General features: G+C 37.2%; 1 long non-coding RNA gene across 1 annotated transcript in view; it reads left to right on the top strand.

Moving 5' to 3' along the window:
- LOC142087966 (uncharacterized) overlaps window positions 1-26,834 on the top strand; it is a 52,240-nt gene extending 25,406 nt beyond the window's left edge. Inside the window, exon 2 of the long non-coding RNA XR_012675679.1 lies at window positions 26,537-26,834. This is a non-coding gene — a long non-coding RNA (uncharacterized LOC142087966). The remainder of the gene's footprint in view (window positions 1-26,536) is intronic.
- Window positions 26,835-27,480: the final 646 nt, after the last annotated feature.

The raw sequence follows: 27,480 nt of genomic DNA, 5'->3' as shown, positions 1-27,480 counted from the left end.
ACCTTCTTTTATAGCTAAGATATCCAAGAATCTGGTTTTCTTTTAGTGTGCGTTTCTCAGAAGAGGATTCCATAGGAGGAGGGGAAAAAACATCAGCACTCTCCAAACTAATATTTCCAAGTCTGAAAAGTGAACGTGACTGAACAGCTGTGATGTGTGCAAGACAGCAGGGCATTTGCCTGGTACTAATGAACAGCATTGCCAATACACTGATTTCCTGTGTTGACTATAGCCATTGAGAAGCTAATACATTAATGGCAGACTACTAATATAAATTAAAAACCAAAGACATACAGCTTTCCGTCTGCCTTTCCTTCTGTCCCTTATTTTGTACTGCATGAATGAGCTATTACCTTCTTGTTTCCCTGAGATGTTGGTTCACTAGGGTAGAGTGAGCAGACTCAATTTCACCGAAAGTAATGGAGTGAGATTATCCAGAATTATTTCCAGTGGGCTGAGTTTGTTACATTCCTTCTGTTATGAGAATATAAGTAAACAACTAAACACCTTTCCTGAAAGCTGAGAATCTTCATAGTCATCACCTCTTCCTATTTCCTTGATTAGTCCAGCATTTTGGGTTTAGCCATGCTCAATTAACTCATCCAGGAATTGGTCCAGTCAGAAACAGTTGATTTAAGTGAGATAAACTGGGCATCTGTTTGGAAAAAAATGATTATCCAAAATATGCTTTCATCATGAGAAAATGAACTGTGCTATCTCCATATTTAAAAACATATGCCTCTAAATAGATTAACTTGCTTTGAAAGCTTAAGAAATAGAAAATAGTAACATTGAAACTGAAACTGAAACAAGGAGATACTAAGTCAAAATTAAGTAACCAGTGTGTTAACATTTTAATGTACTGGAACTTGAACTTGGTACTAGTACCTTCATCAAACCACTATATAAACTGTATTGAATTAAAGCGATTAGAACTAGCAATAAAACCAACCACTGCAGCAGTGATTGAAATATGTGGGGTGCTTGCGTGTGTTTGTACTGGTGGTAATAAAAATGCTGCCATATTTAGTCACTGATTTGCTTTAGGAAAGAAATAAAATCAGCTGACAACACTCCCATGTTTTGTTTCAATTACTAAAGATTTTTTCTTAAAAAATAGATATAAAATTAGGGACATGGTTAATAATTAAGTAACGTTCATGGCATTGGAGAATACAAGGCAATAAATATCTTTTGCGGGTGATTAAACGCTGAATTGAAGCTGAAGCAGTTGATAACCTCAGAAGCTGTTTATTGCAAGTGAACACTAATGCTGCGGATATTATTGCTATGATACTGGAATATGAATGAAGATGATAACAGTGAAAAAGAAATAATAGTTGATTTTGGATTTTTTTTCCTAATCTCAACAGCATTTGAAAATGTTTTGCTATTACTTTCTAGGTCGATGAGACATTAGCTAAATAATCTGCAGCTAACAGTAGAACTAAAATTTTGTATTTTCAAATGGGCCTCAGTCCAGCCTCCAAGGACATATGCATGGTTGAAGAGCACAGGCATATACGGGTACAGTGAGTAGATATTAATTTCCTACATGTAGCCCCTCAGTTACTGGTCTCCCTGCAGTTCAGCTTTGGACAGTAATGAAGTCAAGTGCTGACTATACACTCCAAATGAGACCAGTGATGGAAAGCCATGTTGTATATTTAACTATTTATAGCATTTAAAAATACTTGTTGCCAGATGTAAAAAGGTGTTTTATTTTTCGGGATGGTCAAATAATCATATCATAAAATATATCCTCATATAATTATATTTTAATATACCTATTAAAAATGGATAGGCCTCAACTGAATCTCACACACTATCCAAAGTATCCATTTGCAAATAATAAAGGAAAATTTGCCAATAATCTGTGGTAAAATATGAACAGTTCTGCTAATTCAAGTAGCACAGATGCAGCATGTGCCAATTTAGAAACTACATAAAGCCAAAAGGCTTCTAGAATCAATCCAATTTGTTCTGAAGTCACGGAAATGTTGGCTTTAGATGTAGCATAGCAATGTACAGTTTACAAAAGAAAATAGGAGCTAACCAATCTATCAGGAGCAGACACGCAAAATGGTCCTTAATGCTCCTCATGCAATCCAGATTCAGAAGAGCTAAGAGAAAAAAAATTAAAAAGAATGGATGTAATAATAGATGTACAGTAAACCAAATAAAGTAATTTCAAAATTACTAAAGAGCAACAGTAAACGAAAAATGCCTTTGGGTACACCATCTGTTTATCCATTCCATATTATACCTTTTCATCACAATTACCTAAAGTGGTATATTTGTGTTTCTGTAATGTATGGAATTCATTACATAGTTTTGCAATGAAATTATCACACTGTGGCTGGGACATCTGCACCCTGTCATATATCATTCTATTCATTTCTAGTTAATTTAATCCTAATATCTGCCTACATGACAAGACAGATGTTCAGCTATATTGTATCTTCCATAGTTTTCTGCCTTGAAGAAACTTTAAGTCACTGAAAGAACTGACATCTTTCAAACAGACATCTTATGGGTTTGGGAAGTATGCGTGTACAGATGTGTATATATGTATGTTTGTGTTTATATGCCATATTCCTTTTTTAAGAAATGTGTTTTACAAAGCAAAAATCTTTTACAGCAACTTTTAAATATAAACATTTTCCATTTCATACACATAGGTTTCTTTTCAAAATGTGCTTTACTAATATTTTGGTATATTTATTTAATAATATTCATAAATACAGGGTATTTCTGTTAAATTAACTTTTAACTCTCTTGCCTTGAATGGGACAGATCTTTTTCCGTCATTGCTGATTAGAAGTTGTGGGCCAGTCTTCCTCTTTGTCTTTTGAGCCTTGACCCTCAAAACATGAAAGGGTAATCAGGCTTTATGGCCAATAGTGCTGCACTTCATGTCAGACATGAATGTGCCAACCAGAAGCACGTTACCTTAAAGTTCTTTATTAACAGCATCACTCGTATGAATCTATGCCATTGGTCACTTACAGAATGTCCTTATACAGAACCTGTAGCACATCCACATGGGATAAGGTGTATTGACCACACATGTAAAGCACTTGCTTTTCATCACTCTTGTCACAGTCCTCTTCAAGTAGCACTTTCAGGGCTGTCAAAGAGCTTTGTTGTGCTTTCCTCTTATAGCACAGAATCTTTAGACCAGATTTACGGAAGGACTTGGGCAGACTTTGATACCTATTGACTAGTCAGCCCCCCATTTACCACTCCTGATCCCAATCTTAACATGGACACAGTAAATTCCTTTAAGTGGCACAGGACCTAACAGCATTTCCTCATTTTGACCTAACTGAAGTCATGCTTGTGACTTTATGGTTTAAGGCTCTGCAACCACATCAGCCAAATCCTTTTTTAAGCACACCCATGCAATGCTGCATAATCAATAGCAATACCGGACTGCTTCATTTTTCAACCAGCCATTGCTTGGGGTAAACAAAACTTTTTTTACTTGTCCATCCTGCAAAACACATACAAATCTTTTAAAATTAAACGGCTGTCACAGTAAAATAGAGCTGTCATTGTGTAAGCACACAAGTGACATTTTTAGCATTTAGTAAAAGACACTGTACAACTCAAAGCAATTACACTTATCAGTGTAGTTCAACACAGTTGGGCACTATTGGCCCCCCATGAAAGAGCAGGACTAGAACACCAGGTGTTTGTCTGGTCACTATTACATGCTGTCTGCTTAGAGTGTTCCCAAAATCTCCGCGCTATCCTATTAAGCTGTTCGCTGGGTAAATACTGTGAATATCATCTGATGGCATTTTGCTATCCTGTGAACGATACAGGCTAGTAGCAGTGGTTAGAGGCTCACAAATTGGGTAAAAAAAGGTGCAAAATGTACGACACAACTCAGACAAAACAGCAAACACTCTCTACTTAAGGGGTTACTTTCATGGTAACTATTTTCCAACACCTTTGAAGAATATGTAAGTTTAAATTCTATGCCTGTAAGCTGCCAGATAAGCCACAAGCAAATTATACCCAGCTGTTGTGTTGGATAACAGCAACAGATTACGTAATGGACACTCAGATAAAAACAAACATGAATTGATTTAGAGTATTAAATAACTAAAAATGGCAATTGCTTTTCAAGTTGTTTGGCTGATGATATGGGGGTGAAATAGTTCAGTTAGTTAGCTTATGTGCACCTCTGGCATTAAGGGGATTTTAGGGAAAAACAGCTTCTAGCCTTTTGAATGGCTTGCTTTAGTGTTTTCACACTTTAGGACCATGATATTCCTGTTTAAATAAAATCCTTTTTTGTGTTGTAGACAACTTAAAGCAGGAATAGGCCAAACAGGGATATCAGACCAGGGACTGGCTAACATTTATTAGCATCTGTTTGTATTTTCAAATGGAATGTTTACTTCTTCTATATAAATCAGCAGGCGCTACTTTTCCTCTTGAGTCTATGAGCTTCAAAAAACAAAAATCATTGCTTACCATGTATGTTGGTGGTGTTGTAACATCATTTTCAAAGCTTCATAAAGATAGATTAAAAAAACCCCAAACAGCTGATGAGGTGTTTCAAACTAACAACAATGCAAAGAACACCAGTATCTCTGGACTGCTCATTAATTATCCTGAGCCTCTCTGCAAATAATACAGCATATGACATTTGCTAACAGTTATCAGTTGTGTCTATTTCCACACACGTCGAAAAGGAAATAACTGTGGTATATGCTGGCAAATACATGATGTTCTGACTCTGTGCATAAGGCCTTCAGTTTTTCAATAGTGACCACTACAGGCGAGATGGCAACAATACAGCTTCAGTAACTGCTTTATTGAAACTTCACTGTCACCAAAAATCTCAGCAGTTACCAATGACAAGTTCTTAAAAAAAACACCCACTGAAGAAGTGCAAGGGGATGACTATCAGGAATTAAGCCAAATTCCAGCACAGAACGGCTAAGTGTTGGTAGGCTGCCTAATACATCTGAGAGGTTTTAGATTTCTAATATGGAATGGATTAACACTGGCAGTAGGCCTAACACCCTTGTGAGATATGAAACAGTAGCATAAACCCTGGGACCTTTTTGGGATTGTAAGATTATTGGTTTATTTAAATACATTTACATAGGGTGTTCTTTAAAAAAAAAAAGAAGGAAAAAAGACCCTTAAAGAAATGAGAATTCCTGTCTAAGGCTGCTGCTTAGGATTCCCAGAACGGAGACAGCTGTCCCCCTTGGGGACAGTTTGGTCTGTTTCATGACAACATGTAACAAGGTTGCTCAGTCAAAAACATATGTACTTGAATGAAAAGTGAGATACAACTGGAGTGAACATATAGAGTTTATCAAATCAAAATATCGACCAGGAGATTAAATTATTAGGAAAGTGAATTTACAAAAAGATTAGACAAAAATAGGTAGCACTGAAGATCATGCAGGGAGACTTCAGAAAAATAAGCCTTTGAGTTTGTTAGATTTATGGCTTAACTCACAAATATGATCATAAATACTGACTAGCACTAATGCTTTTTTCTTCCATTACCTCAAGAACTTTTAAGCATTATATTAGATGTGGGTGTTTTGCAAGAACAGTTTATTTATCTTGCCGCACTGTTCATGTGGGTGATGGTTATACTTGTCTGCTAAAATAAGACAAGGCATGATTGTTATTGCGGTCCAGCAGATTTGGGGTCTGGTTGTTGAGCAGCTGCTGTTTAACCAGAGCCCAGGAGCCTTTATAAATATGCTATAGAAGTGTGCATTCAGTAATAGATGTCTGTTGTCTTTATTCAGATTACTCTGGTGACAGTACAGGCTTTTGACATCAGTGATGTCTGCAATGACAATATTTTGAAAAAGTTTTAAAAGTGGGTAAAATCTTCTGAGTAAGAAGATTTGTAAGTAATCTAAGCACAAAAATCTTTTATGCTTCAATAGAAACAACTTGAACTTAGATAACTCTCCTCCTCTACTTTTGTCTTTGTTTTTGTTTTAGAAAGGGTTTGAATTATGTTTGCAGTTGCAAGTTGTTGCTTCTTTAATGAAGAACAAGAAAGGAATCATAGAATCATAGACTAGTTTGGGTTGGAAGGGACCTTTAAAGGTCATCTAGTCTAACCCCCCCTGCCATGGGCAGGGACATCTTCAACTAGATCAGGTTGCTCAGAGCCCTGTCCAACCTGACCTTGAATGTTTCCAGGGATGGGGCACCTACCACCTCTCTGGGCAACCTGTGCCAGGGTTTCGCCACCCTCATTGTAAAAAATTTCTTCCTTCTATCTAGTCTGAATCTACCCTCTTTTAGTTTAAAACCATTCCCCCTTGTCCTGTCGCAACATGAAAGATCATGTTTTCCAGAGTTGACAAGGGTCTCTTCTTTTTTGTAAAGAAAGAACTTTAAAATATTATTGCGGTTTGCCTTTAGTACGTATTATTCCTTCATACATATGTTAAACAGTACGTGCATTGCTTGAATAAGAAAGCCAGAAGTCAAACTTCCAAAATTCAACCCCTAGACCTGAAATCAACCTATTGTACAATCTGAGCAGAACTTTACTTTCATATCTGCATGTCGTCTAATGGTGATGCTCTTATATTCTTCATGATCCACAGAAGCAAGCTATCAAGGCAGAGGTTTGCAACGCTATGTAGAAGCCTACCACATCAGACAAATACCCAGAATCACAAGGGCACCTTCCTCCCATGTGCAAGTTAGTATATTTATGGAGACCAAGTTAGGTATCAATAAAAAAGACTGTCAGTGCTGAGTATTGTAACACCTAGCTCTTTCTTACCTTCGTAACGAAAGAAACAGAGACCTGAGGGAGGTTTCTTAGGGCTTAGTCCCATCAGGCCTTACTTAAATACTTTTTAATAGCACCTGTTTTGGAACTTTATTGGACAACAGTCTGGTAGCTGTGAACCATAGTTGGCTCTAGGGTGAGCAAACAACTCATTTAGAAGAGTTTTGAAGCTGAAACAGTAAATTGGATACTTTTTTTTTTTTGGTGGAGCTAGCCCTAAATGTCTTTAAAGTCAGTTCCAAAGAACAGACAACTCCAAAAGGCTGGTAAGTCAAGATGAGAATGGTCAAAGACATACAGAGGAAGTTTATGGTGTCTCAGTCTGTGCTTGTATCAATATAACAGACTAATAAATTTGACCGGCAAAAGTTAGAGATTACAGCAGGACAAGGCTCTCATTCAGCCTCCTTAATCTCTTTGCTGAAGCACCGGATAGTTAAAATTTAAAAATTCATTCTTTAAAGCCAATCACTAGATTAAATAATCCTGGATGAATATAACCACTGATTATAATTTTTTTACATAAGTCTCTGTATAGGTAGATACATAAAAAATTTTTATTCCTTTAAATTTTTATCATGTTCGCTAGAAAATAATCACTGAAGTAAAAGCACAGAACAAATTTCCTACTAGTATGTGCAACTGTGAAGGTGTGTGTAATTTGACAGTGATTTTAAGTGTCTCCCTCTGTACAACTCTGTGTGCAAGGGTCATTGGACCCTAGTCAGATGCAAGACTCATAATTTTAAATAAAGTCAGTTGGAAATGACTGTCCAATCCTGTAAGAATCTAAACAGTCTCCAGAGTAAAATAATAAATAAACCCATGAGGGTTACATCTAACATCCTAAGAAACATTTGTCATAAAACTCATCTGGTTTCAAGCCCTTTTCTGCAAAACACAAGACTTGAATCTGAGACAAGATTCAAGTGAGCTGGTGTTGATGGATGGCTTTGATACATAATATGTGAAGCACATGGTTGTATTTCTTTCCTCTCGTAGCTAACTACAATTCCAATAGTGAGGGACTACCTGGAGTGGCTTTGTCTTTTTAAAAATTTATAAAACAAATAGCACAATGTAACCTCAGTTCCCACTGGGACTCGACAAAGCTATCATGGTATAAATGTATAAAAATGTAGAGTCATGCTAGAAAACTACTTTTGAGTACCGAGTTTATTCAAACCTAAAAAACTCAACACAAATCAACGGATGAGGATAAACAGTGGAAAAATACTCATATAGACCAAAATTGCTTGTTATACTGGATTTAGCATAGGTTGGGTGTTCAGGGGAGTTGTACTCTAAGTTGAAGATGATATATAGTACCCTGAATGGATGCTCTCTACTAATTCTTTATGGAAAATCCTTAGGTTTTATTCTTTATTTTTAATAGTCCTGCCCAAAAGTAAGATAACTTGTGTTTTTAAATGCTATTCTAGGTATTAAATACGTGCAGGACTGGACTCCCTATCCTGATTCCTTGAAGGCTTAATTTACTACACCTCCAATTCACTTCAGCTACCTCCACAATACAAATGTTTCTGCTGACTGACTAGGCAATCTTCAGTTGCATATGACTTGCAGGTTTCCAAGCCAGTGAGTAGCTCTAAAAAGTGCCCTAAAAAAAAGTTGAGGTTTCATCCTGGCAACATGCATTACTTTTTTTTTCTGTTAGTTTTTATACATTTAAGTCATTAGGGAACTCTGAATGCATCAATTTGTTGCCTCAATAGCATGAGGTAGTTGCTAAATTTATTTGGTTTATATTTAGTGATTAAGGGAGACTGATTCTCTCCAGTCCTTTGAGGAAGCTCATGGTGTTATGGGGGGCATGTCAGCAATAATTAAGAAATATCCTGGTACAAATCCCAAAAGATACATATTTTTATAAATAATTCCCCATGGAAAAACTTTTAAAATGATGCACTTGTTCTGAAAATGCTTCAGGCCTTCTCTAAATAGATTATATTGCTGTTTTTTTTAAGAGTGCGTGACTTGAGGTGCACATTTTGCTTGTAACTTATAAAATCACAGCGGAGTTATGTGAGGGGAAACACAGAATAACGTGCAGTGAGCTTCAATGCCTCACAAAGGATTTATTATTCAGACAATAACCCAGCTTCTTGTTTTATGCAATTGTAATACAATAAGCATAACGGTTTCTTAGGCCACAACCAGAAATGCATTTTGTTGGCTTCACACTTACTACTTTTTTACAATTTTCTCATGTAGGCTTCCCCCCCCATTTGGACTCCATGGATCAAATTTCTTTTTCTCTTTAGAGGTTAGTCTTCTAGTGTATAACATATTTCAAAATGGTTTTATACTGCACAACGCCTTAAGCTTTTTGGTGGGGGTGGGTGTGCTTTACACTTCAATTTTCCTAGCAACTGCATGGAATAAACATATTACTTAGCAGGATATCAACTACAGATGCAGTCCTTATAACAATAACCTGTGCATCTGCTGATTTAAAGATGCTTCCGCTTTTTGGTTGTAACGAGTTCTGCCTAATTTCAAAAAACTGAGCATCAGAGATTAAAAATGTTGATTCAAACCGAAACAACCTACCCTGTTCCATCTTCTACTTAGAAGCCAGTGAAAGGGAAATGATAAAGGGAAGGCAAATAGAGGCAAAAATAGAGGCAAATGATAAAGGGAAGGCAAAACCTGTAAGTATGAATTGACACTTCCTTTTTGCCTGCCAGTCTTTGGTTCTGCACAGTGATAATAACCCTAGTGTATATGGACTTTCTTTACATACAAAGTTGTTTAAAACCCTCAAGACGTTAGGTACCCAGTTTAGAAACTCAGACTCCAAGAAGTGTCCCTATTATCCATCACAGTAGATGTGACCTACTTTTCATATGGCCCACTGCCTTGTTGAACAAATGCTACATGTTCCCAGAAGTAAGCTCCAACACAGAAAAGCTCACAGTACTGCCACTATGGCATTACAGTCCGGTACTGCAGAGTAAGCAATGTGCCTTTGTAGATGTTCAGGTCAAGATTTTTTCAGTTAAGACTACTTTGAACACTGGCAACATGCTGTGTGGATTCCAGAGCAGTTTAGAAGCATCAGTTTAATTCATACCACCATTATATGAGGTGAAGTAATAACTGTTAAGTGATTCATCCCATTATTACATAAGAAATCTATGGCTGAGTTGGAATCGGATTCTGTATTTTCTAAATATGAAGATATCGTTCATCAAACCATATTTCTTACTTTGAAGGGCTATAATTCAATTAATGTACTTCTAATCATGTATTAAAGCTCTATATTCTCTCTGCACATCACAGCAAGTACAATAAAATAATCCACAGTAAGTTATTTAAACAGCTGTTTATGGCACTTGTATTTGTAATGCATATCAAAGCAAAACGGGCAAGGCAGAGGTCGAAAGAAACAGATTCAAGAACAAAACTTGTTGTCCTTCAGGCAATGAAGGTCAGGGCACATAATGGAGTAGTCACACCAAACCTCCTAAGGGAGATGCATTTGATACACCACATTTTGGTGCTATTTTCTGGTCCGTCATGGAGTTGTTCAAAGCACTGAGCATAGTTAAGAGGCTGCCTTTTGCCTAGCTTTCAAAAGGGAGATAAAAGATGTAATCACAAAGATGATTATATTTTACATGCAGTGTCCTTTTGATTAATATTGGGCTATCCACAAACAGCAAGAGCTCAAACAGCTGAGCAAGTCCAGGATTCAAGAGTTCCCTTCGCCCTCACCCCATCAAAACTAATTATATTTTAAAATGATCTTCTGCCCTCATGAGATATTGTGTGCTACTGGCAGATAACTAAATATGAAATTTGGAACAGTGCTATCACAGGGAAGTGACTGTGAAATATTAGATATCAGCACATACCAATAGCATCATACAGATGTACCAACAAGCGAGTAACATGCCAGTCCTCCTGTTCTATTTCTTCCATGTGGATAAAGCAAGAAGGATTAGACATAAGAGAAATTGCTCTTTAGAAAGCAGCTGATGTTTTGTTTATTCAGGGGCATGGACTTCTATAGGACAAAAGTCCTTATAAATCACTTGAGCATGATTTTGCTGCATGAGTTTAGAAGGGAACATTCTCCTCCCAAAGGCACAGCAGTAGCGTAGAGCCTTGTAGATACAGCAGCATCCCTGACTGCTACATCCTTTCTTCTATCAAGAAGATGACTGTGTCTGTCATCCACACAGTCGTCAACTGCTTTGATCCATCTTCTCTCTGATCACAAATCTTTTCTTAAATGTTCAACCGAGGGTAAACTACACCAGGCAGCACACTGATGACCAGGAGGAGGAAATCACATCTCAGATTTCCAACATCTTGCCTGCATGCCCTACCTTCCTCACAATTTTTTCTTTTTGCCATTTTCAGGGCCTTCCTTTAATTTGAACAAATACCTCTGAAGTTATGTCCATCCTGTCTTCTTCTCATCTGTACCTGCTTGTACAGGTACAGATTCTCTTGTTCTGCAAAACCCTTTAGAAAGTCAAAGCAAAGCAGCTTTAGCACTCTTCATTAAGAGCAGGGATTCAAGAATCTGGCTCAAGTTTTCTTTCCCTTTGATCTTCCCACAATCTTCCATTCTCACTTCCAAGCATTATTACAGTTACGATTCAGTAAAACTCAAATTAAGCTGATGTTGGGCTGGAATGTTAGCAAGTGCTTAAAGTTGACCATAGGTATGAGCGTCTGACTGAATAGTCATGACTTACGCTCAATGCTGAGAAATCGATAGTAATCAGAAATGGATGCCAAGCAATCAGGGGCTTATGTAGCCTGCTGAAATGGGGCTCACATTACATGTCAGCAGTTGTCTTCTGTAGCTTATGTCAAAAGTGACCCCTTTCCTAGATTAGATAACAAAGCCAGTGCACAGAATATGATGATATAAATCCTTTGGTCACAGTAATTATTATAATTCTTTTTTAAAATTACCAAAATATCTTACCTTTACGTTAAAAAAAATACTGTAATGATAAATCTCTTACAAAGGAAAAAGCACATTTTTAAATTAAAAAAGCAACATTAAGATTCAAAAAAGATGATTATAAAATTAGAAGTGTGCTCTATACCTTGGCCCAGAGTCTTAGATCTTATTTTTTAATTTTCTCAAGTCTAGGTTGTTTTTTTCAGTTCGTGAAGAAACTGAGACACGAAAATGGCATTTTTAGCCAGTAACTCATACATTTAGATTTCTGGGTTTAGGTTTTGGAAAAAATGCACCTAGTTGTTTTCTTATTACAATACTGCTGGTTTTGTTCACCGGTCCATGTTTTTCTTGGAATGTGGTAATGTGGAATGTTTTAAATTAGGGGTTTTACTTTTTACTATCCAATGTCTACTAAATAAGTCCATCATCTAATTCTAAAATTGTGAAGCAGCAAACATACACTTGTAGCCAGCAATACATATATTTTTACTCCAGAGAAATGCTCTTCTGTTCTAAATTTATTGCAGAAAGTTTCAGAGACAAAAGAAAGGCTCTTTGCCAAACCTAGCTTTGCTTCTTTATAATAATACTTTAGGTCTCTTCAAATACCCTAACTAAATATTGTAAACTGCTGAGAAGTTTCCATCAAGGCTATAATCAATAATAACAGTTGCTAAGCTTCAGCTGACATAACATCAGAATCTGTTGCATACAATAGTTTCAAATGAAACTATGGAACAAATGAAGGCATTAGATTGGATGCAAATATTAATCAAAGTCATATTTTATACCCTAATTATAAACAGTTTTTGAAATATGAGCCATGTATTATATTAAAAAGATACAGGATATAATCCCTGCTACTGCAACCCACTGCATATTTTGCCACCCACCACAACAGCCACTATTGTCTGTTGAATACACATGCTGTTTGGAATGTGTACTGACGGGTGCATTAACAGTGTTGAGAGACCCTCAAGCCGTTCAGATTTGGGGTTTGGTTTGAATAAGAAATTTAAAGCTGGAATTATAATCTGATACTTATTTGAAGCTCTAGAAGGTTACCCATACAATTCCTTCTCTTAAAATCAGAACAGTTGACCTTGTGATTGAAGCACTGGGTTGGGTTCAGTTCCCAGGTCTGATACACAATCTGCTGAGAGATTTCTAGTCCTAAAATCTGAGCTAATAACACAGCATTTCATTATCCCCTTTTGTGCTATTCTCTGCTTTTTCTAGTCTATTTGAGCAGGAACTGTCTCTTACTACATGTACAAACAGTGTACAAAATTATGGACTCTCACTCTCAGTTGGATCTCTAGGTACCGCTGCAATGTTATTAGCCATGCCTAATTTTCTTATCTTTTCAGAGTGAAAAAAAATTCCCCCCTCTTTGTCCATTATTTTTTTCCCAACAGTTGTGGAGTCCACAGCTTGATGTTGTCTTTCCAGAAAGGGAGAAAAGGAATTTTAAAGTTTCAGTGTCTATCTCCTTAGCAAGACATTTTGCGTAATGTAAGAAATCCATTTTGCCTAACGCAGACTGAAACAGCACAGTAAAATGCTTCCTAGATTGTCTTTCCAAACACCACTCAGCATGACGCTCCCTGTCTGAAAAAAACAAACCAAACAGTCCAGTACTTGGAATTACAATGGACATCTCAGAACCACAAACTAAGATCACTTTCAGTTTGATTTGAGTGCTGTTTGATTGACGTTGATAGTGGTTTTGAAGAGGATTTGCTAAGTAAGAACCAGAATTGTATCATTTTAGAAACAGTTCATTTGGAGACCTCCCCCCCACCACCACCCCCAGCTTATGCGATAGCTGTGAAGGTACAGACATTTTCCTCCGTATTTCATAAACCACTAGTCCAAGAGGACCCTAAATTAATGGAGAAAAAGGAAATTATTCCCCACCTAGCTTTTTAGAATACTGAACCAGGTATTGAAGACCACAGACTTGCACATTGCAGATTGCACCAAAGAAATATTCAAGCTGTCCCCTCTGTCTCATCCCCTCCCCCACTTCCCCCAGACAAGAGTTTCTAATAGTTTTCTTGAAAGGCTCCAATAAGTTCTATCTGTACTGTGGTGTTGAGCAGGTGCATGTGAAGAACAGGATAGTTCTCGTCCAGGTGGCATTAGCTTAGGAATTGGTGCTGATGCACTGTCAGGGTGGTAAGAAATAATGCCACTTTATTGGTAACAATTTTCATATTTTTGTTTTCATCTAGTTAGGATCAACACTTGTACAGTCCAGCTAACAGGGCTGTGGACAAAACACTTAATTCTCATCTAGAGTTACGGTGTTTTCTTTTATAGCACAAGATAAGATAGGTAGTAAGTTCTGCCCTTTAAAATCCCATGCAAAAACCTTCACAACAAGAGAAGTTGGCATGTAATAATTTCTCATTAGAAATTTTTATTCTCCAAGCATCTCTATGCCAAACCACTCACCTCTCCCCACTTGCCCCCACTTCCAGCAATATTGTGTTTGTAGATTTGGAAATATTTAGATTTAAGGTTTGGGGTTGGTTTTAACATACAATAAGACCGCAGTCAGGAATAACAGAAGCGTGATGGTTTATGACTTCTGTGACTACCATCAGTCTAGTCCTATTAACAGGACTAGTGTTACCTTGAACTGCTCTTGGACTGGATTTGTACTAGAAAGACATATACTCACTACAAGGGTTGATATATGGAACTTGGAAAATCAAATGAGCAGGTTAAGATAGTACTACTATTCTGTTCTTCATCATGTTTATACTTCAGCTTCTAGTCAGCTTGTATAATAAGTAACAGCTGCAGAACAGGAGGATCTATAAATAAAAACAGAAACAACAAAATGTCATATTTTGATAGTATTAACTAGTATTTTCATGTGTATTCACGCTGGAGATTGTGCCAAACTATTCAGCTGAACATTTAGACTTCCAAAAACTTTGAAAAAAAACGAGTTTCAGTTACTATTCACTCACGTGCTCTTTTAGGAGGCAAGATTTTCACCATGCTCACCAGAATGCCACTAACTGAAGAAAATACAATAAACTGAAATAAAAACTGAAAACAACAACTCGCATTTTACTCTTAGTAACATTGATGGTAGACAATGTTTTTCCTTCCACAAAATGAGTTATTCTTTTTCTTTTTAAAGTCTGTTCCCAGAAGGGCACTGGAAGAGATAGTCGCATTCAGTACTATGTTTTCTTAGACCACTTTTCAGATATCCACACTTCTGTCAGAAATGCCTCGGGATGTCATTTGCAAATATGATGGGAAGGATTTTTAAAGAACAATGTAACACATGCATTCAGACTCACAGCTCCCATTCATATAATTTATTGTTATATCAAAAAATGTGTCTCTCACAAAGGCATCGGTATTTCTTTATAGAGCAGTGATGTATGAGAATTTTTTTTAACCAAGCACTTCTTTGTGTTCACTTCTACGTATAGGGCTACAGCTTGATGTATCCTCACTAGATAAAGAGGAGGGGGGCAAGGGGTCCCACCAGCTCCTTGCGTACGATGGGATTAGAACAGTGTTGAATAGTATCCATATGGATAACTCAGTCCCAACATCAGTTCTTTGGCTTCCTCAGATTACATAAAAGGTATATTTCCTTCTTTGGAAACAGACTTTAAGATGAGTCTTTTTTAGTACAAAACAGTCAAAGGCGTTTCAGTTCTGTACTGAAAGCCACACAGGTAGGCTTCTGCACCTTAGCTGTAAAGTACTGCTCAATAAATGTTTCCATTCCCAGACAAAGATTAGATTTGAATATCAGTAAAGTTGAAAATTAATTTCTGTTAATATGAATGACTTCCTTCATTCCAGTGTCAACTGAAAAGCAACTATATACATACAATGGAGGCATCTGTGATAATACTGTGGAGAGAGGAAAGTATGATAGAGATCTTTTCCTTGACAAATATACATTCTCAGCAATCCAAAATTGCACTTAGGTGTGCTTGGTTTTCCCTGCTTGAAAGTAGCATAGTAGCTGAAAGGTCATACATCAACTTACTCACTGTAGGTGAGATTCCAAATTTTGCATCCAAGCTTTGATCTATATATGACAAGGTAACTACAGCTTGTAGTTTTTTACTACGCACTATACAACAAATGAGCCAAAGAAAATATGAAATGTGGTTTCTGTTGCCCATTGTTTTAGAGCATTTAGTTGGGGATGTAGAAAACATAACCAGGCTCCAGTTCTTCTTCACATTAATAAATAATTACTCTGCAAAACTGAATAGGCCTTGTCTCAGCAGGTCAGTAAACAGGGTTCCCTCATTGCCTTCCTGAGAAAATGATATTCCAGCCAAAGTACCTAACTGCAGTTGAAATGCAAGCAGAGTTAGGAACTTCTGTTCAAGGGGCGGGACTAAAGGCATGAGTCTTCCTAGTTATTTTACACTAACTGGTCTGGCCAATTTCATCCACCTTCCTCTCCTTATTCCCACAAGCGTCATTCTTTATGAATTTTACTCTTTGGTACTTAACTCAATCTTTGCATTGCATAGAGAGCTTGAATCTCTTTATCCTAAATGTGATACGAATTCTCCAAGCTGGCAGAGTGCCTGAAACAACTGTGTTACGATACAAAGAAAAGTTACAATCCTAAGTTAAATTTGTGATTGTCTCTGTGATTACCTCATTAAATGTATCTTGTTTTAGACATGTCAATTACCATTTACAATTGTACATATCTTACATGTCTTAAAGTAGAGCACAGATGCCCCAAATACTATTTTGTGTTCTTTGTGCTAAATGCTGCACAAGCACACAATGAAACAGTTCTCACTTCAACAAACCATGTATGCATGCAAGGAAAACAATGAAAAGAAGCTTGTACTGCGTACTTCATGGTTAAAAAAACCACATAGCTCCTTTTTTTGCCAGAGTCATAGTGCTAAGACACTGTATCATCACAGTAATTTAAAAAATTATTTCTTAAATAGGAGTGCAGCTGATATTTCATTGGCTCCTTTTACAGATTTCAGTGGCAACCCTTCACACACATTATACATGTATTTAATTTTTTATACTGTGATTTGAAGATGAGGCTCGAGCCCCAAGGTGTCTTTATTAATTAAATGTATCAGTTTAATGCGCACACACACACATGCAAAACCTTACTTGCAACACTGTCTCCGTGTGTGTTACTCTAGAATTTAAAAAGGGGAAGGGGGCGGAGGGGGGGGGGGGACGGGACAGGGGAGCTAGGTTTTACCACTAGTTTTATTTTTAAAATATGAGAAAATCGAAAGGAGAAGAAATCAAAAGGAGGTTGTGTCAAAATGTACTCACCAGTTCTATTGTGGTCTAAGGAACTTTCAGTTTTCAAAGGTCATCTTGGGCTGTGGTTTGGGTTTATTCCTACAAGGACTGGGGTCCAACTTTCAAAGGCTCATGTTTTTGCACTGGAGACAGGCACAGAGGGGAAGCAAAAGAGGGTTTTAGACACCATAACACTATATATCTTTGGTGGCCTAACCAACTCTCAACGCCCCGAGCATGTTATGACAGGACCCTTACCTCCTGGGAGCTTTTATGAGCTCCTGCTGTATAAAATAGCTGAGTAATTGTTGAGCCCTACTAGCTGGCTGCAGGAGATTCTGAACACTTGCAGCCAGGCAAGTGAGGGAGGTCCTGTGACAAAGGATTGCTCAGGGACTGTTTCCATCCACTCTTCTCCGGCAGTAAATATTGTTACAGAGGTGGGATTTTTGATAGCCTGAGCTATCTCCTTCACTTATTGCAATGACACTATGGTTCACACCCTTCTTTTAATTTGCAGATGTAGTAAAAAAGTCTCAAGCCTTTGACTGCAGGCTGGTCTCCCTCACATGGTCCCTTCCCACCTTATCCCCAAGGGGTCTGCTGTCAAAGAGTAAACCAATATGAGGTGACTAATTCATCACTACACATTTTCTTTGCTGATGTCCTAAGCAAAAAGTTTGATTTCTTAAATTTCTCTACCATAGTAGCATTTCTTACAGGTCTTATGTCAGAGTGAGTTCTTCATAAGGTTTCCGTGCTAGGCTTCTGTCAAGGTAGAGATCTCTGTAAAGTTACTGGTTCAGAATATCAAGCTTCTGGTCAAATGTGAAGATGTAAGCCGCTCTAACATCACTGGTTGAGTTGAGGCCCTGTTGAGTTGTTTAATGTTGGGAAAAGAAAATACTCTTCAGCAAGTTGCTATCATATTGAATGGTAGCTGTGTGTGATTGATAGCTCCTTGGTACCTGGAATGAATAGGCACTTCTGCAGTTAATGGTATGAAGAACACTACTTCAGTGAAGACTGCATTAAACCACAACCCTCTGAGATCTTACTTACTCAGCTCATAGCTAGTCTCCGTTCTTAGGGCTATTTCTTCATTTTAGCTACTGACAGGGCAATGTTCAACACATGAACAATTCTAGCAGTAGGATTCAAAACTGAGCTCAGTCCTCTCTGTCTTGCTTGTTACACCTCGGATACTCTGCATCCCTTTGGATTTGTTACAGGAAGAAAAGGGCAGAAAATCTCCAAACCACCTCGCCAATACCTTTCTGAAATGCTTGCCTCCTCTCCCTCCCTCCTTCTCACTTCAAGGACAGATCCCACTAGGAATCGCTGTGAAACCCCCCCCCCAAAAAAAAAGAAGCAAGGTTAAGGCCAGTTTAAAAAAGCGCCTAACTCTTCTCCATCTTTTCAAAGACAGCCTTACATACGAAGCTGAAAAGTCACTCTATCTTACTTGCATAGTTAACACAGTTAACAGGAGGGTTGTCTTCACAACCAGATTTACAGGCATAACCATCCACTGAGATGTATACACCTTTATGCTCACTGAGGCTGTTCCACCAGCCAGAAAGCCATGTAAAGTTGAGAAAGCAAGCACCAAAGTCTTCATCCTGTTCCATATCCATTTAGTAGCAGTAGTATTGTTATTCATAGAAGCATAGAATAGCTGAGGTTGAAAAGCACCTCTGCAGATTCTTTAGTCCAACTCCCCTGCTCATAGCAGGGTCAGCTACAGCAGATTGCCCAGGACCATGTCCAGTTGGGCTTTGAATTTCTCCAAGGGCAGAAACTCCATAACCTCCCTAGGCAACCTGTGCCAGTGTCTGCCCACCCTCACAATCAGAGCGTTTTTTCTTGTATTTAATTAGAATTTCTTGTATTTAAGTTTGTGCTCACTGCCTCTTACCCTCTCACTGGATTCCACATTCCTTCGTGATGGTCCATATTTTGCCACTACAGCACTAAGAATGTTTATTTTTCCCCCAGTGTTTTTTTCTCTCTCTCATACCTTCTACCTCAATTTAAGTTCAGCTCTGACCCCCGTATCAGGAGCCATAAAGAAGAACTATAGTAAGAATTGCTTTATTTTAATATTGAAGCAGGTATTCATTAAGGGTGTGAAGTCTCTCCCTCTTTGTCAGGCTTCTCACTACAACTTTCTCTGTTGATCTTCTAGGAGCATTTCTGTGACAGGAAATAAACAGCATAAAGCACAGCATTCTGCGAGAAGGCCATGCTCTGATCACTAGTGCTCTCTCTGTGAAGCATTATCCTAGGCTTCCATTCCCCCTGCTAACCATCAAATAGCTGAGCTATTTAAAAATTAAAATAATTTTTTTAAGTCTCTGCTAAGCTGAGATCTTTTCCTGGCAAGTTCACGGCTGGAATCAATTTTTATAGCCACGTTACCAAACAAACTAAAAATACAGGGCTTAATAATGGAAAACCTGACACCACCTAAAGTATAATGGAGCAGGCGTGCTGCTGTAATAATTCTTTTAAGCCTACAGAAACTAAGCAACGTTAATTATTAATCAAAAGCAAAGCACCCATTTTAAACATTTTTCAAGAAGATGTGCTCATTTAATTTCTTGCTACTGTATATTTTTTTATATTGGTAACTGTCATTCAAAGCCAGCAACACTTACACAACTGATCAGAAATAATACCCACAACACACATGACACAAGGCCTAAGAAAAACATTGAACTAACCAGCTATGCAATCCTCTTGTCTTCCTATGTTAGTGTCTCTTCCTCCTCATGGCTTTGCCCACCCAAGCACTCCATATTTACATGAGCTGCTGTCTTTTATTTTGTACTGTGAATAGTTCAGAAAATGAGCACCCCTATCAGTACTATATGGTTTAATCACTGCAACAAAGAATACCTAAGAAATATATACTGGGGCAAAACCAGATTATGTTTGTGTCAAACCCAGAGATACCAAGGAAATTTCTCTAAAGATCATTTTGTTCCATAGTGTTCTTATTTCTTAGCCTTTGTTGTGGAACACAAAATGTAGTTTCATCTTCTCTTGTTTCTTGCCAACCTCTTACCTGGGAGAGGTGGAGAAAATCAGTGTGATAGGTAATTGCTTAGTTCTGAAGAAACATCTGGGAAGGAGAGGTGAAAAAATGAAATGAAAACTGTAGTCAATAAAACTAATGTGGATTTTAAGATGATAAACTGTCAAACAAAGGCTTTATAATGCAGACTTAAAATGCTCTTACTTCAATCTTCTCGTATTCATTCTTCATCTTCTCTTATTCTGGTCTTAGTCATCAGTCTGGAATGATGTACTATTTTCTCACCACAACCTTAAGGTTGCTGTGAATTAATTGTATGCTTCTTTCAGTCCTCATTACAGTCTTTGACACAAGAATGAGTTTTCACAGAAGTGAATGCCAGGATGTTCTGATTCTCATTGAATATTCTCATTAATCCATTCTTAGGACAAAGACTAATGATAAAGAATAAGGACAGATATTAATTATTTCATTTCTCATGGCAATCTTTGGGATGTAATGAGAATGGAATGATCACCCCTTTTTGGTTCTTAAAGTAAGCTTTTTTTAAGGATAGAAAAATATTCAAAATTAATTTATTCTTGTAATTAAACTGTGATAAGACCAGAAGCTTAAAACACATCACTAATTCATTTTTGTGCCAGTTTTAAGGGCCCAAACCTGTAAGTGCTAATTAGAGGGAACAGAAGCAGAGGATACAGGTCAGTGGAGAGTACAGCATCACAAATTATTTTTTTGGAAAATTTATGTGCTGAAAATAGACAACAGTATAGTCCTAAGATGGCAACAAGATATAATAACATTATAAATTATCTCTGTTCGCATTTCTATTCATTTCCAATAGATCTTCTGTATTGGTGGCTGTGCATTAGCACAGTTCTTTAGTTATCAACATCTTTCACCTCTGTATGGATGGCATATTAACTTATACTATAGTTTGTCAGAAGTCAGTGAATAGTTAAACTGTACCTCATCAGATAAACATACTGGTTTTTAAAGATAGCTAAAGCTATCATGATTATTTTTGAGAGGCTTATTACAGAGTAAAATCCAGAGAGTTTTCATGATATATCCATCCTTGAGAGAACAAATACTGGGCAGAGGGCAAATATTATCACATATGGGAAAGGCATTAAGGAAGTCTGGGCTGCTCAAATTGTTCAGAAGAGCACAAAGCCCTGAACTCTCAACAGCTTCCTCTACTGGCCTTTTCTTTTAGAAAGTTCTTTTAAGAAAGGAGAAGGTAAGAGGACAAATTCTGACTTTCTCTTGTATTCCATTTAAACCCCAAGCCCCACACTTCTTTCAGCAGGAGGCAGACGATAGATTCTGACTATTGAGGTCATTAGTGAATTGTGGATAACGCTGTCATTTATATTGGGATGGGAGAAAAGTGTGAAGAATCCTAGCAAGGCACATCATTTACTTCCAAACCTTTTTTTAAATGAAGTTTTATGTCAATCCTTTTTTAAAAGCATCTTCAGTCTTTCCCACAGCTTTCATGGTTTTGGTATTATACCATAGGCCTATTTTGATTTAGAGCAGAAAGAATACATGGCTAATTTCAAAATAATTCCATTAATTTGGAAGTATTCCATTATAGATAGGAAGTGATGAAATATTACAAAGTGATACGTTGCCTATGTGCTTATCCCATTCCCAGCCAATTCCAGCTCAGTCTTTGATTGATCCAACTCACCTTCCACATACAAAACTTGATGGTTGGCCTGTGGTTGGCCCACTCAGGGATCCTTAAACAAATAGGAGGAGTTACTTCCCTGCAGTTACAAGTGCTAAGTATTCATTGATAGTTTTGTGTTTGTGCTGAGCCTTCCAACAGTTAGTCCTAAAAACATAAAAGAGAAATGACAAAAAGGTTTCTCTGAGAATGTCTATATTAATTTAGTAATTTTCACTCTTGTTGACATTAATATAACTGTAGGACTATAGCATTCTTTACAGCCCTGTTTCTGAATAGCACAGTGCCTGTGAAAAATAATCTAGTTTCTAAGCATTATACAATAAGGTGTTTCTGATGGGAACCAAAAAAAATGTACTCCATAGACTCCATTAAAGTTGAAGAGCAATACCAATGCACTAAGAATTCTTATTCTATCTGATTCAGCAATGTCACATAATAGAATAACAGATACGCAGGAAAACCATCTGCAGATTTCAAACCTAACCTGGTCTCCCTAGTGCAGGCATTTTTCTTTTTTTTTTCTTTAAAAAAAGTGTTAGTCATCGAGAAGGGTATCTGTTGGACAGGAACCTACTGACTTACTGCAGGTTCTCTAAAGACTCCCTACAAGAAGGGAAAATCATGTAAATATAGCAAAAGTCTGGAGGACATCAAACCAACAAAAGGAATTAGCAAGATCTTGCAGAGAAGTTACAGAATTTGTTTCTTAAGTAAAGTAGTTTTAAAAGCCCTGGGCATAGAGAATCTCCTGTGTAAGAACAGAGGGAAATAATGCAGGTTCATGTTTCATTTGAAATATTTTAAAACCATTTGACTTATTTTTCTCAGTCACAGCACCCAGTTGGGCACTAGGAATAAGCAAGTGGGGTGTGAGCTGGTCCATCTGCTTACAGTGTTTCTATTGCAAAATGAGAGATAGGGTAGTAATCAGGAGATGCAGAAATCTAGCAGAGTCCTCTGGACAATGCTGCGTATGTAATACAGCTCTCCACCCGACTACAGGAATTAGCTACAACTGCCCTAGCAGCTTGAGATCTGTAAATGAAGAGTGCTATAATCTGAGCTAGATTGCATTAAGGTGTCTGAATAGGAATGAAGAGAGATGCATCCAGTTTTTTGGTAGGTCATATGGGCTCTCATCTCATTCAGCTAAACTCGTCTTGAGCAGTAAATTAAAATTAAATTTGTGTTTAAATGTCGATTTGTGCAGTGTAAATCTAACTTCGATTTCAGGGAGCTTTGCACAATGACAATGAGGACAATAAACATATTTTTGCTGCCCTAGCCATTCAGGATATAAATTCTAAAAAGAGTGATTTTTTTCTTATCACTGTACACACTGCATCTAATTTTATTTTGGCTTTGTTCATGTTCACTTGGTGGGATTTTCATGAATATTCTAGCAGGCTAGTTAAGGAACAGTAATGTTCACCTACTCACTGAATTTGGAGTTTGATACAAGTAACACTAGAAGTAATGGAAGTGTTCATGGAACCCTTACGCTTATATGCAATACTGCATTCACAGAACTTCAAATTTAGCAGCATCTTATTCACATTAAAAACTTAATTCTGAAATTTTTTGCATCCAGTTAGGAAACAGAATTGTAATGTCTGACCCATTTTTTTTACTCGAAACAGCTTAAACATTGATTTGTACAGGCTAGATATTTGCAATGAATAAACCACAGACGAAAAATTACTTTCCAAATAATTTCTAATTATGAAGAAAATGATACTTTGCAGACAGAAGAGAGGTGGAGACTCACAGAATAAAGTACTGGTTATAGCCCCTTCTTCCAACTTTGTATCCATGTCAGAAATTTCCCAAAACAGTGTGTTGCGTGAAACGAATTTATGTTACCTCATTGACTGCCATTTTGAATTGCCTTCCATGGCATAACACTAAAGGTGAATGTAGTCTTATGTCTTTTCATGTATTCTATTCCTACTCGAAATATCATGGGAAGGCATTAAGTAGAGTGCTTTCCCACAGTACTGTAGCACTGACTAGGGGAGGCCAAAAGAAGGGAAAACACGCCTTTGGGAGTTGGCAAAGAATGCCCTGGGACAGGTAAAAGCTTAGAAGATTTTGCAGGAGTAGAAGCCAAAGACTATAAGAAACTTTTTTTTGTTTGTAAGTACTGTTTTAAATAAAAATTTCAGACTAGAAATTAAAATTTAAACAATGTAAGTGCCTCAGAGAACCAGGCTCTAAAGCAGTCCCTTAATGGGACTCCAGCACAGCCTTTATTTTTTAATGCGAAGAAGGGAAAGGAGTTGTCATTAAACTTTAAAAATAATCAAAATAAAAATCCTTTTTGTTTTTGTGGGCTGACAGTGTTACTAAAGAATGACTGTGTTCACTTAATGGGTGTCCATTGGTAAGGAGAACTTCCTTCTGTGTAACAGGAGTTAGATTCAAATTTAAGCTTGTCTTGGCTGTCCTGGAGTCTATATTTTTTCAATCAATTATGCAGAACATCATGTCTGAAGAATCTGCTCTTTAAAAATTACATCTCAACCATTAGTATCTGTGTAAGCTCTTAAGGACTCACTGCTTTTAGAACATGACATAAGAAATGGCATGTGAGACAACTGTATTATATGGTTGGGATCTGGAAGACCAACACTTGCTGTCTTTCCTATTATTTGCTGTGAGGAGTACAACAAACACACTTTAGCATCATACCGAACACTTTCATGCTAGACAGTTACCCAGTTCAGCACAAACCTTGAGAAAACACAAAATTACCATCTTGCTGTTCTGCTATCCAAACATCGACATTTTCTACACTGCAGAAGGTTGTGCAAAGAAAGAAAGACATTACCCATTCTTTAGCCTCTTCCTTTTCACTCTCCCTCAGGAAGCTGGTCGTTGGAACAGGTAGAAACATACAGAATATAAACAGGAGATGCTGCAGCTGAGGAAACAAGTACATTCATGAAGGACAAAGCAAAGCCAGCCTGTAGGAGGAAACCTTGGCGCTGGAGGCCCTAAACTTCAAGATCAAGTCTGTTAATACAGTAGGGTACCTCTTAAACTGAGCCTTTAGTCCCTGTTACTACCTCTGTGTCAGTAAAGAAAAGTAAATGAAAATAAATACACAAGCAATGCTCCTTAATCCACACAAGGTTTAATATATGCTGAGGAGCATCAGTATTTCCAACAACAAAATTATGCCTTTCTACTCATCACTGGTGGACCTTGTTCTCACAATATTGCTACTTATTTTGGTAATGAAAGTCGTTTGAAAGTTGAATCTGCTAGTGAATGTACTGTGGTGTACACAGTGCATAGTTCCCATAAATTTAGCACACAGGAATTTATTTCAGTAGCTACAGCTTTCAGTAGTTCATCAGTTTTGTTTTGCATGAATGTAATTTACCTTTCAGCCACCAAAGGCTTACAGTACAGGTCTTGTATTGAAACAAAACTAGTACTGTAACAGCACTCACATCATGCTCCTGAAGGGGGGGGAAACCCTCATATTTATTCCAAAGTTTTCCAAGCCGTTAAATGCAGATGTATATCTCTGCACATTTTTAGAGCAGTGTTAACATTCTGGTTGTACAAGGCCAGTAAAATTACAGTTTCAATAATGCAGCTGTAATTATTTCTATAATACAGGGATGCATAGTCTCTTCCTTTTTTTCCTCTTAAGAAACCACGGGAAGAGGAAAGGCTATTGAAATGCTATCATATTGTATAGTCACAGGTCTAAGGGAAAGGGAAAGAGAAATGCTGTGGTCTAAAATGAAATAAATCACTGCGTTTCAGAGACAGTCTTATCCATTGGAAATAGCCAGAAATGAAGGGGAAGACAAAAAGACGTTTCAGACCTTGAAAGTGCAGAGATTTGCAATGTTGTTTGGATTTATCGGCTTTCAGGAAGAAGGACCCATTTCATTAGTGGAAATTTTACCTTACTAAAGCATGGAGAATTTGGCCAAGTTTCTGCTATGCATGTTAGCTGCTTTTATAAAATATGGGCCAGCCTGGTTTTTGTTGAAGTCATTGGGATTTTTGGCATTGATTTCAAGATGAATAGCCAGTGGGTCCCAAGCAGAGAAGATGAGGGAAAAGGCATACTACCTCTTACCCAAAGTACAGTTCAGATCAAATGCTGTGAGCGTCAGGGGTGTATTTCCTGATGCTCTCTTCATGCCTTAGACATTTCGGTTCACAATAACCAACTTCTTCTATAGTCAATTTTACAACTACATTTGTGTTCTAGAGAGGAAATCTAATATTAACCATGGAATCCTGTCAAGAATTCAGTAAATCAAGTGACTTTTTATGGCATTTTACAAGAAAGAAAACTATTCAGGTAAACTGACAAGTCCAAATAGGAATAGGAGACTCCAACTAAGGCGTATGTTATGAATCATAGCCTACTACCCCTGCTGGGATTGAGAGAGAATCTCCAACCCAAAATGAATTCAAACCAGTTCACAGGGATTCTTACATTTTTGCTAAAAAGGGAAGCCAAAATGCTGACAGCTTTATTAGAGCATATAACTCAAAAGAAGAACCAATGCATTTTAAGACTTCAAGGGTACCTTTCAATATGAATCTAATTCCCTTTAAGATCCTGTTGAATTTCCTAAATAGTACTACATCTTGCTAAAACGTCATTGGTGTTTATATTTTCATCAGAATGAGGTATTTTGCCAGCTGGGCTAAAAGTTGCCTCTTCAATAAGTATTCCAGCAATATATGCTGAGTTTCAACATCTTTTTGTCCATTCAGGATTGCTATGAGCCTTGATACTACAGTGTTCAGGATCATCTAAGAATCTACTGAGTTATGGTAACTTTGTGTTGTGAGACCTTTATATAAAACAAATACAGGTAAAATGTTATAATTCTCTGCTTCTCTTTATGTACCAGGTTCTTTCTATGAACATTGTGGAATTTCGCTTAAGCAATCTTCTACAACTGTAAAGAATGCATACATCAGAGATACTTATAGAGATATTTATGGTCTACTTTCTTTTCATGGTGCATGTGCACATACATATATGTATTAAAAATCTTTTGATCTTTTACTGTAAGTCTCAAATATTTGGTAGAACACTAAGAAGCAATTTTGTGGCTATGCAAGGAGTGCAAAGTCAATGCCGTATGGACCCTTCTGGACTAAATGCTTACTGCACATCCATATGCAGCTGAGGGGTAGAGGGGAGGCACTGGACTTAATATTCTACATAACCTTGCTTAGGTCCGTGTTTCTTTTGTGTTTTACTTGGAAAAAAAAAAATTTGAAATGGGCTTCAAGCACCATTCATACATGTCCCATCTTATCTCTACCAAGTAAATGTCATGATAGGGTCACATAACAGATTAATTTAAATCAAACAGGATAAATATTTTAAATTATGAAATAATATGAAAGATGCTTTACCGTTACAACAATGTGACAATATGTTTCTTATCACAGAAAGAAAAGATTATCTGCTGTCCCAAATACAGAGAATACAAATAATTTTTAAAATCTGGATTTACTACCAGCTTTAGTGTCCTAGTAAGGAAGAGGGATTCTTCAAGATTGCTTCTTTTAGATTGTTAAAATGTAGTGAGTCCTCAGAGTATTACTGGAGTGAAAAGAAAGTCATCTCTCATTAAGCATGAAAGATCAAGTATCTTAACTAAGGTATTCTATTTAAATGTCCACACAGATACAGCGGACTATTT

This window comes from Calonectris borealis, chromosome 14 (genome assembly GCF_964195595.1).
Source record: "Calonectris borealis chromosome 14, bCalBor7.hap1.2, whole genome shotgun sequence".
Lineage (NCBI taxonomy): Eukaryota > Metazoa > Chordata > Aves > Procellariiformes > Procellariidae > Calonectris > Calonectris borealis.
This window is presented reverse-complemented; position numbering and strand designations above follow the sequence as displayed.